Source organism: Ictalurus punctatus, chromosome 10 (genome assembly GCF_001660625.3).
Source record: "Ictalurus punctatus breed USDA103 chromosome 10, Coco_2.0, whole genome shotgun sequence".
Classification (NCBI taxonomy): Eukaryota; Metazoa; Chordata; class Actinopteri; order Siluriformes; family Ictaluridae; genus Ictalurus; species Ictalurus punctatus.
Window position 1 is genome coordinate 29770001 of NC_030425.2, and position 11311 is coordinate 29781311.

The window sequence follows — 11311 nt, forward strand, 5'->3', positions numbered from 1 at the left end:
GTCTGCGGCGAAGAACGCAGAGGAACCGCAGAGGAACCGCAGAGGAACGCAGACTAAACGGCGTGAAAATGGAGCGGCTGCGTGAATACACTGTAGCTCCTGATCATCTCACGGATACTGCAAGCTCAGCCCTGTGTGTGTGTGTGTGTGTGTGTGTGTGTGTGTGTGTGATTCAGTGGGCGGGGACGCATCCCATCATACACATATGGTCATGTTTCAGTAAAGGAGTGGTCCATAAACATTCACAGATTCTCCCACAAAAGGTGTTTATGTTCATGTTCAGGATCAAGTGTTAGTTTTTCACATGGACATTTCATCTAAATCAATCAATAAATACATCAATAAATAAAGATTTGTGGCTTTATGTTAACTTTTCATTTTTACTGCAAAATGTGTTATACTGAACATTTCTCAAATTAATCGTTACTTCTTAGACAATTAGACAACCTGACTCTGTTATAAGAATCCACTAATACATACATACATACATACATACATATATATATATATATATATATATATATATATATATATATATATATATATATATATATATAGTATAATATATATATAGTATTAAGATTTATTAAGTATTTATTAAGTATTAAGATAGTATTAAGATTTAGCCGATTCTGCAAGGGGTATGCAAACTTTTGGGCACAACTTAAGTTTGCATACCCCTTGCAGAATCGGCTAAATCTTAACGCTGGATCATAAAAATCCCATGTTGTTTGGTATTTAGTTCTGTCCTGAACAAGCTATTTCACATAGCAGATGTTTACACATGGTCCCCACAAGACAAGATAATAATAGCTGAGTTTATAAAAAATTACCCGGTTCTAAATTTACACACGCTCGATTATTAATCCTGTGTGTCGTTACCTGGAAGATCGTGATGTGTTTATGTGTAGTGAGAGTTCTTCACGGGTCCCTTGTTTGTCCTGAGCAGGTAAATCACCTCCAAAAAAACCACCTCCACCTTAAAAATCCTCCAGGTCCTCCACATGCTTTACTTTTCCAGCATCTTCTGTATATTTCACCCCTTTCCGATAGCGATGATTTGATGTTGAGATCCGACTTTTCACACTCATGGACTCGTACGCGACTATTACAAAAGGTGCAAACGTTCACCGATGCTCAAGAAGGCAACACGTGATACATTAAGATCCGGGGGGGGGGTGTAAACTTTTGAACAGGATTGGCTTATTTAATTGTGAGCAACTGCGAGGTGCTGGGAAGGATGTACGTAATTCCCACACTCTAGGGCAAGGTTTATTTAATTCCCAGTCTGCAGGGTGGGGCTTATTTAATCCCCACACTATGGGGCGGGGCTTATATCTAGTAAGAGTTGACTGACAAGGCTAGGTAGTGCTGGGAGGGTGATCATTAGGCTAGAAGTGAACGTGCTGTTCTGGGAAAATCATCAGTGACGGAGTGGTGTGATGTGACCTGACACAAAGTGGATTATTCTCCTATAACAGTGCATCCCAAAGTGCTGCATTCCTCCTATAGTTACCACAGCAATTCACCAGTTCTGACCATTACTTATTTATTTATTAAAGAGCGACACATCAAACGTTCTATTCATTTGTAGTTACGTTTAATGTTGTGGAACGTCTGAGAAACGAGTCAGTTCCTGTTTTCACTTGTGTTATAGCAGCTATAAACACTCGTTCCCTCACCACCCCTCTCTCTATTCTCTCTCTCTTTATTCCCTCTCTCTCTTCTCTCTCTCTTAACTCTCTCTCCTTATTCTTTCTCTCTATTCTCTCTCTCTTTATTCCCTCTCTCTCTTCTCTCTCTCTTTACACTCTCTCCTTATTCTTTCTCTCTATTCTCTCTCTTTACACTCTCTCTATTCTCTCTCTTTATTCTCTCTTTATTCTCTCTGTTTACTCTCTCTCTCTTTATTCCCTCTCTTTACTCTCTCTCTCTCTCTCTCTCTCTCTCTCTCTCTCTCTCTCTCTTTATTCTCTCTCTTTATTCTCTCTGTCTTTGCTCTCTCTCTTAACTCTCTCTCTTTATTCTCTCTCTTTATTCCCTTTCTTTATTCCCTCTCTTTATTCTCTCTCTTTATTCTCTCTTGAAGGTCCTGAAGACTTAGCTTTACTTCTTACATGTTAACCCTTTATGGTACTGTACATCTCCTCAGTTTTAAATGTGTTGTTGGAGCGTCCACTCGTACGAGTCCCTGCGAATGAGCGGTTGCTATAGAAACGACAACATATTAGAATGAGCACATTAACACAAACACGCATGGATCTGAATGATAATGGAAATTAGAGGGGGTGGAGTCAGGGGGCATTAGTGCAGATAGTGTGCAGCTGTCCTGTGTGTGTAATTTATCACATTGAGCAGATAAAGAAGATTGTATTAGTAATTATATCCATTTTAATTATATAAATGTAACTTCCACCCGTCGGCAGTGTGTTGTCTTTGAAGTCCGTCTGGTATTTTCCAATCTCGGACTCTGAAACGGACGCGTACTCTAGACAAACACATCGTTAAAACCTCCTTGAGCTCAAAAATGACACATTTAAAATAGTTATCTCCTTTGGGTGTTTTGCTGTCATTAAATGAATTCAAATCGCACAGCACAAACCACTAAAGTCACGTATTTCCATTCGAAAACAACTAAAAAAAAAAAAAACCCTCAGTACTTCAGTATAAAACTAGGGATTTGGGGCGGAGCTATGTATGAACTTGATTCATATTCGTGATGTCACAAAATAAACTCCACAGCTTTCGAACCAATCACGTTTAATATGCTAATTATCCGAAGACAACGCCGTAGTACCCATACACTTTAAACCACTGACACAGCGCGCTCAGCTTGTTATCTAGCTAACCGAAATAATGTTAGCGAAGAACAAATGGTGGTTGCCATGGTAACATTATATTTTAACATGTTTGGCTGCTGTTAAATAAAACAGCGAGAAAAAGATGATGTAAATGGAGACTCGAGTCTGTGAACTCTCACTCATGTGATGAAAGTGATGCAAGCTAGTTTACTAGTTTACGCAGGTGGAATTCCCTGACTGGATATTTACTTATCATATCATCATGACACGTCTATAGTGAGATAGAACAACAGTCCGTGTGTGTGTGTGTGTGTGTGTGTGTGTGTGTGTGTGTGTGTGTGTGTTTGACCAGTGGACTCTGTATTAATCGTGACATTCAGTCAGAGCTCCATGCTGCCTGCAGTTGCTTTAATTGACTGATCTGGGCTCTAAGAGGGTCCAGGGAGAGCTCTATGAATAATTCCTCTAGGCAAGGTGACCCAGCCTGGATCATTAGACGTTCTGCTCGGGACCTGAAAGTGATATTTATAGACACAGCTACAGGTACATTACTTGAGTTTCGTTCCTTGCTGTCACAGGGCACTTTCAGCCTCGGACCTGCTTTATATTCCCACAGCAGAAATGCCCGTTACTGCCACGACCATCCAGGAGAGCAAAAATGGACATGCTCTCCGGGTGGAAGGAGCATTATCTCATTATCTCTCTCTCTCTCTCTCTCTTCTCTCTCTCTCCCTCTCTCTTCTCTCTCTTCTCTCTCTCTCTCTCTCTCTTCTCTCTCTCTCTCTCCCTCTCTCTCTCTCTCTTCTCTCTCTCTCTCTCTCTTCTCTCTCTTCTCTCTCTCTCTCTCCCTCTCTCTCTCTCTCTTCTCTCTCTCCCTCTCTCTCTCTTCTCTCTCTCTCTCTCTCTCTCTCTTCTCTCTCTCTTCTCTCTCTCTCCCTCTCTCTCTCTCTCTCTTCTCTCTCTCTCTCCCTCTCTCTCTCTCTCTCTCTTCTCTCTCTCTCTCCCTCTCTCTTCTCTCTCTCTCCCTCTCTCTCTCTTCTCTCTCTCTCTCTCCCTCTCTCTTCTCTCTCTCTTCTCTCTCTCTCCCTCTCTCTTCTCTCTCTCTTCTCTCTCTCTCCCTCTCTCTCTCTCTTCTCTCTCTCTCTCTCCCTCTCTCTTCTCTCTCTCTTCTCTCTCTCTCCCTCTCTCTCTCTCTCTTCTCTCTCTCTCTCCCTCTCTCTCTCTTCTCTCTCTCCTCTCTCTCTTCTCTCTCTCTCCCTCTCTCTCTCTCTCTCTTCTCTCTCTCTCTCCCTCTCTCTTCTCTCTCTCTCCCTCTCTCTCTCCCTCTCTCTCTCTCTCTTCTCTCCCTCTCTCTCTCTCTCTCTCTCTCTTTCTCCCTCTCTCTTCTCTCTCTCTCTCTCTTCTCTCCCTCTCTCTCTCTCTCTCTCTCTCTTTCTCCCTCTCTCTTCTCTCTCTCTCTCCCTCTCTCTCCCTCTCTCTTCTCTCTCCCTCTCTCTTGTCTCTCTCTCTCCCTCTCTCTTCTCTCTCTCTCCCTCTCTCTCCCTCTCTCTTCTCTCTCTTCTCTCTCTCTCTCCCTCTCTCTCTCACTTTCTCTCCTCTCTCTCACTCTCTCTCCTCTCTCTCCCTCTCTCTTCTCTCTCTCTCTCTCTTCTCTCTCCTTTCTCCTCTCTCTCTCTCTCTCTCTCTCTCTCTCTCTCTCTCTCTCTCTCTCTCTCTCTCTCTCTCGTCAATCACAGCAGCACTAGCCAATCATGAGAGTCTGTGAGCTGATGTATGCGGAAGATGGTGGATAGCACTTTCCTGTAAGTGTGTTATGCCGCCCTGGTTGGTAGCTGACCTGTGGGTGGAAATAAAACCAAATTCAGATGTAGAAGGCAAGCTAAAGACTAGAATTTAAATCGCACAGCAAAAAACCAATAAAGTCACGTTTTTCCATTTGTAAACAGCAAAAAAAAAAAAAAACACCTCATTACTTCAGTATAAAACTAGGGATTTGGGGCGGAGCTATGTATGAGCTTGATTCATATTTGTGATGTCACAAAATAAACTCCACAGCTTTCAAACCAATCACGTTTAATATGCTAATTATCTAATGTAATGCTAATGTAGCTGTAAGGATGGATAGTATTTAAGGATAGTATTTAAGGATCCCTAAAATGATTCACGATATACTCTGAATTTTCTAATAATGTACTTGTATAAATTCTGGATTCTGATTGGTCAGAAATGCAATCACAGGTGTATATCAATGCACTCGTTCTAATACGTTAGCGTTTCTATAGTAACAGCTATGGCTGGGCGATATTCCGATGTATTATTAGATGTATTTTTTTATGTTTCTAATAAACATAACAATTTTTTTACATTAAAAAAACTTAATCTTCTTTGTCTTTGTAGGCATTAAAGAAAAGTATCGTCAAACGCAGTTTAATGGTTTTTGTTGTTTATTTTACTACAGTTTTGCAGACGGTTTGTTCTGTAAGTTATATATCGTGTTACGCATAGTGGAAATGTCCTCAAGTATCATGATGTGATATTTTGGCCATATCGTCCAGCCCATTACAGCACATTAAAAAAAAAAAAAAACAGATTACAGATTAAAAACACGTGCAACTGTTGATCTGTGAGAGGACGTTTATTTAACATTGATGGAAGGAGTCTCCAGTGTCGGCGCTCGGTAACAGTCAAAGATAACGCTTTAAGTAACTTTAAAGAGTTCACGCTTTGTGTTTTTGATTTTGTTTTTATAAATATGACAAACTGAATTTTTTTGTCTTATTAACTTAAAGAGCGAGTGTGTATGCGGTATAAGAGGAATAAAACTTCAGGACGTTCTGTTACAGTGAAATAATCAACCTTGCTTCATTAGACCACCCTGTCGTTGGTTATTTTCCTATAACAGCACCACACCTGGTATTTTATTCCTTCCTCAGACCCTCATGGTGCTCAGCTGTGCTCCTGTTTCCTCTCTCTCTCTCTCTCTCTCTCTCTCTCTCTCTCTCTCACCACTAATGGATAAACCAAGAGTCTGAGAGCAGTTGCCTCATTAAATCAGCAAACCGAAGAGAAGCACCATGAAGGAATCCATGTGACAGCTGGGATCATCGCCAGGCTATGAGGTCCGTCTCCACCCACGGCTCCCCTTCACCCTCCATCCTGACACCGGCCCCGGGAAGGGAAACGCTTATGTCCAATTCTCTTCCTTTATGGAAAATTGTGACCGTGCCAGGAATACGGTCTGCGTGTTTATGATAAAACATAACGTGCTTTGTGACCGTGCATGGAAAAGTAACGATCTAACCGTTAATACATGCATTTCAATAACAACTCACACAACTCAGCTTGAGAAGGTAATTGCAGCCGTGTCTCTCAGTGGCCAGTAATACAATTATAATTATCTCATTTATCCCATTGGCAGCACTAGAATCACAGATAATAAGCCCAAACAATAGCTGTTTCAGACACACACACACACACACACACACACACACACACACACACATACACACACATTCATTTTGGGATTCAGCTTCCTCAGCTTTTTTTGCAAGCTAACTTTATATTATTATCGTTTTTTCCAGGAAGAGCCGCTTTCCCCCTAAGGCAATCACGAAGACTCAGAGTCTACTTATTGTTAATCCTGTCCATTCAGGAGAAATAAACATCTGCGCCCCAAAAATGAGGAGTTTGTTTACTGTAGAGTTATATCATGCAGAACGATGTAAATTTGCCTTAATGTCCCCATTTTGTTAATGCTGAATTTAGGTCTATTATATTCTATTTACAAGCATGCATTATCAAACTATCCATCCACCCACCTTCTATAGCGCTTATCCTTCAGGGTCGCGGGGAACCTGGAGTCTATCCCAGGGAGCATGGGGCACGAGGCGGGGTACACCCTGGACAGGGTGCCAATCCATCACAGGGCACACTCACACACACACTCAGACACCCATTCATACACTACAGACACTTTGGATACGCCAATCAACCTACCATGCGTGTGTTTGGACTGGGGGAGGAAACCGGAGTACCCGGAGGAAACCTGGAGAACATGCAAACTCCCCACACACACACACACACACACACACACACACGGTGGGAATCGAACCCCCGACCCTGGTGAGGCGAACGTGCTAACCACTAAGCCACCGTGCGCCTATTATCAAACTAGCGTCACGATAATAACCATATCGATGCCCGCACTAACGCTTGATTTTGCTGCAGCCTTTATTCAAAATTCGCCATGCAACTTTTTATGCTTCTATTTTTTTTCCTGCGGAAAACGGCGCACTCGCAATCGCAAGAAATTGTTTTGTGCGCTTTTTCGCAGTGATGTTTGTTAGTAATCGAGACCTTTTAGCTGTACTCGTGTCCGACACACGTGAATCGAAGGCGGCTTTTGCTGAATGCGCATTGTGATGACGTCACGTGATGCATCGAGGCCCAAATCTGCGGAAAATCTGCATTCGTTTTGAAAAACTGAAAAAAAAAAAAAAAAAAAAAATTGCATTCATTTCTACTATCGCAAAATCCCGTAGGGACTGCTAACCGGTCCTGACTACTCTCGGCTAACAAACTATCCCAGCTAGCTATCTCGGTTAGATTTATCATGCTTAGCAATGCAGATGAATTAAAGATTGGTGTAAATCTTGTGATGAGTCGGTTGTTCGTCTTTAGAGGCGGAACATCAACAGAATTTAAGCAGTTCGGACGCATGGCGTTAGTGGGACGTCTTGTTGCGTAAACAGACTCAAAAATAGACTCCGAAGATATTTACACAAACGAGAAAAAGCTGAAAAACTGAAACTCTGATCGCCTTCAGGACCCGAGACAGAAATATTAAAACGTTTGGTTTGATCAGATTTGATAACATTTCCATGATGTTGTTGCTGAGAACTCCATATAAGAACTCATCAATCGAATGGTACTGTTCTGTTTTAGTTTATTTCACATTTATTTACCCACACTGAGCACAGGACGTCAACAGAACATGATCATAATCATAATTCCTTTAGCAATACCTTAAACAATTTACCTGTGCTTCTTTGTTCTTGTGAGAATACAGATACAGACAGGTCCGTGCGTTTTTTGTACAGTGACACAATTTTCAAATGGCTGAAATTCCTAAACAGTTAATGAATTATTTTTGTTCAACCCCTTGAATTAAAGTCTACACTTCAACCCCATTGCTTCATTTCAAATCCACTGTGGTGATGTACAGAGGCAAAAGTACCAAAAAAAAATTGTGTCGCTGTCCAAATACTTATGGTCCTGACTGTAGATATGAAGGAAGTTGACTTCGATTGTCCAGATTTCACAATTAAGATTCATTAAGATGTCTTAATTTATTAACCGGTGCGTTAAGAGGATTAAAAAAGTAAAAAATTCACTCCCGGCCCAATCTATGATCGTCCTCTCCGCGGTTGTGAGGAGTGTTGTGGAGAGAGAATCGTCTCCGAGGGTTCCCTGTGTGTCGAGCTTGAAAACGTGAGCCACCTGTGCTGATCTCATCACTATCCTGACCCTGAAGCTGACCTTTCTGCTGGTTAACATCACCCCCCCTTTACACACACACACACACACACACACACACAATCTGCATCATTTGCTGCATTCAGCTTAACTCTGTAGAAGGAAGTCGGAATCATGCAATTTTTGAGCAACAAAGTGGGGAAAAACATACAGCAGGACACTGCGAGCAGAAATCTTGCAAGCTGAGCGTGATGAGTGATGTATATTTAAGATTTAACTAGTGTTCGTATGCTAAAGCAAATATGAATGTATACAGCATTGCTCATTTAAAAATAAAGATCTGCTTCTGTGTGTGCTGTTCATGCTGATGTGGGCGGCCATTTTGATTTGACGTCACGCGCTGAGTTCGGGATCGAGGAGACATTCCAGGCTTTCCGTGCTGAGTCGGTGTTTTCTTTGGTCTTTCCTCGTCGTACGAAATTGTAGGAAATTCTGAGTTACACATTTTAGTCTGAAAAAGCTGCATTCGTTCTCCTGATCTTGAGGGACTTTCTGAAGATCTGCCTGATTTTTTTTTTTCCACCCATGATTCACCTTCTCCTCTTGCACATGGTCTGATACAAATACCCTAAAAATACTCCCAAGGATTTCCACGTTGCTCGGTTTTCTTCAGTGATTCATCTCTCTGTGGAGCTGCTGCTGTAATCGTCAGGACTCTTCTGTCACTCGTCCCAGAACTCTCATTCACAACCTGCTCACACTGTATTCATCCCGTGAACACACGCAGTTACACTTAGTCCTCTTTGTCTTCATGCTTCTACGCCTGTACTACTGCTGTAACGATTCACAATCCTTCTATCCGGGGCCACGCAGAAGAGGACGGGAGCCATTTTGAATTCCCGTCCCCTCAGGGAGTTTTACTATGCCGTTTGGAAGGTGACAAAAGTATTTCGACATTCATTTTGTATATTAGAATATGACATTAAGTAAAAACATTTTCAACCTGCCTTTAAATCCAAATCATTTGAGATGATGTTTTGAGATTTTACGAAATCAGAACCCTAAATATAAATTTGAATCTCAAAAAAATACAAATTAAACGTTAAGTCTCATTCATCAAGTGACGCGATGAGTAGAGGAGTAGAGTGAAGTGGAGACAAAATGTTAAATGAATGCAAATCATTGTTTTCATGTTTCATGAAACAGCGAAATTCCTATCAAGGAGCTAACTTTGGCTAGCTAAAGATGGTCAGCAAGCTAACGTTAGCGTAGCCTAACTAGCTAGGATGCTACTTAAATAGTTACGCTGGGCATCAAGTGTTTAAACACCGCTGTAGAAAACTCGCCCTTTGAGTAGAACGTGAATTTTTTGAACTTTTTTGAAAGAAAAACCTACTTTTTTCCTGGGAATCCCGGACACGCTGACCTCGGTTCTAATCTACGTCAAATCTTCGTTGAAAATGTACATTTACAAACTACACCTCAGACTTCATACCAGCTTCCGAGCTCCGTATTTCATCTCTCTTGCTCATCAGGGAACCAAATCTACATCAGGATTTCTGACAACGTCTATTGTTAAACGTTTTCACGTAAATAAAAGCCGAATCGTGTGACTCAGCCATGAGCACAGAGCGCAGGAATTTCAGCCAGTCGACGTGTCAGAGCGCATTGTACTTACTTGCACACTAATTTCCTTTTCATCTGAAAACAAGCGCTTTGACGGTTTAGTCGAAGTAGAAAAGCGGCACCGTGACTCATCGCGCGATTCTTATGAACAACAGAACATTCAAAGCCTTCAGCATATCCAAAAATAAAATAAAAAAACTTCCGGTCTTTGCGTTGTTCTTGTCTTATCTTTTTAATGCTGATTTTTTTTTTTTCGCTCTCTAGGATGTTAATGGACGTAGAGAACTGGAGGAAGCAACAAAAACTGGCTCAATCCGGTCGAGCCTGGGGGAAACATGGAAATAAGGTGTTTGTACACTGTGCAGCGAGCTGTGTTTTCCCTCACGTCTCTGACTAAAGTGCGTTCTGATTCCTGATCACGTTGCTGAACCTGCATTACTAAAGCTTAAGTGCCGTCAGTGTTAATAAAACGCTATGGTTTATAAAAGCCGGCTTATGGAGCTGTTTACCCTGGAGGAAAGCGTTACCTGCTCGGAGCTGCTTTTAAATAAATAATGCAGCTGTCAGAGTCAGCGTGGAGGGAAAGACACGTCCAGAAAATATCAGCCTTCTGCGTACTGAATGAGACGTATTACTATGGGGTGTTTTTCTATATATCGTTTCTATAAAAGCAGCTATTAACGCGATCATTCTAATACGTTATCGTTTCTATGGTAACAGCTCTTTCATACAAACTTGTACTTGGACGCTCAGCTATTAACAGACGGATTTAAAAACGGCGCGTAATCGTAATCGATATGCGTGCAGGAGACGGATATTTAGCGTTTCAGTAAGGAGTCTCCAGTGTCAGCACTTTGCAACAGTCAGAGGTAAAGCTGTAAGTTTTCCACAAAAAAAAGACGACAAACTGCGGGGTGTTTTTTTTTGTTTGTTTGTTTTTTTGTAGTTGCTATAACGTAAGTGAGAACAGGAACAGTTTACTGTCAGTAACATTAAACGGATAAAAAAATAAAATCAGATCGTCGCGTTATAGGAGGAATAAACTTTTCAGGACGTGCTGTTTTAAGAAAATAATTGACTTGCAGCTGATTATTTTCCTCTAACAGCGTGACACGGAGTGCTTTATTCTTTACTGCATGTCGAATAATAAATGAGCTAATTCATTTCATTACAGTTATTTAAACGATTCCTGTATTTCTGACATGACCAGTGATGGAACACACAGTACTCCCAGGTCCTTTCAGATAAATTAATAACAAAAGTCGAATCTTTGTTGAGTTGAGTAAAATATTTTGAGTAACTAAATGATTGGTGTGAGCGGAAGAGGGACACAGGAACAGGAACTGCTGCAACATACCCTTTTTAAAAAAATTGAAAAAATCCAGAGTGCTGAGGCAGCAGGTGGGAGA

The 11311-nt window shown here is 41.4% G+C and overlaps 1 protein-coding gene across 3 annotated transcripts in view; it reads right to left on the minus strand.

Moving 5' to 3' along the window:
- Window positions 1–156, minus strand: part of tspan18a (tetraspanin 18a) — a 34336-nt gene extending 34180 nt beyond the window's left edge. For all 3 annotated transcript variants that reach the window (XM_017478924.2, XM_017478925.3, XM_017478922.3), the window contains exon 1: window positions 1–156. This exon is cut by the window's left edge and continues 23 nt beyond it. The gene's annotated coding sequence lies outside the window, so the exon portion shown is untranslated.
- Window positions 157–11311: the final 11155 nt, after the last annotated feature.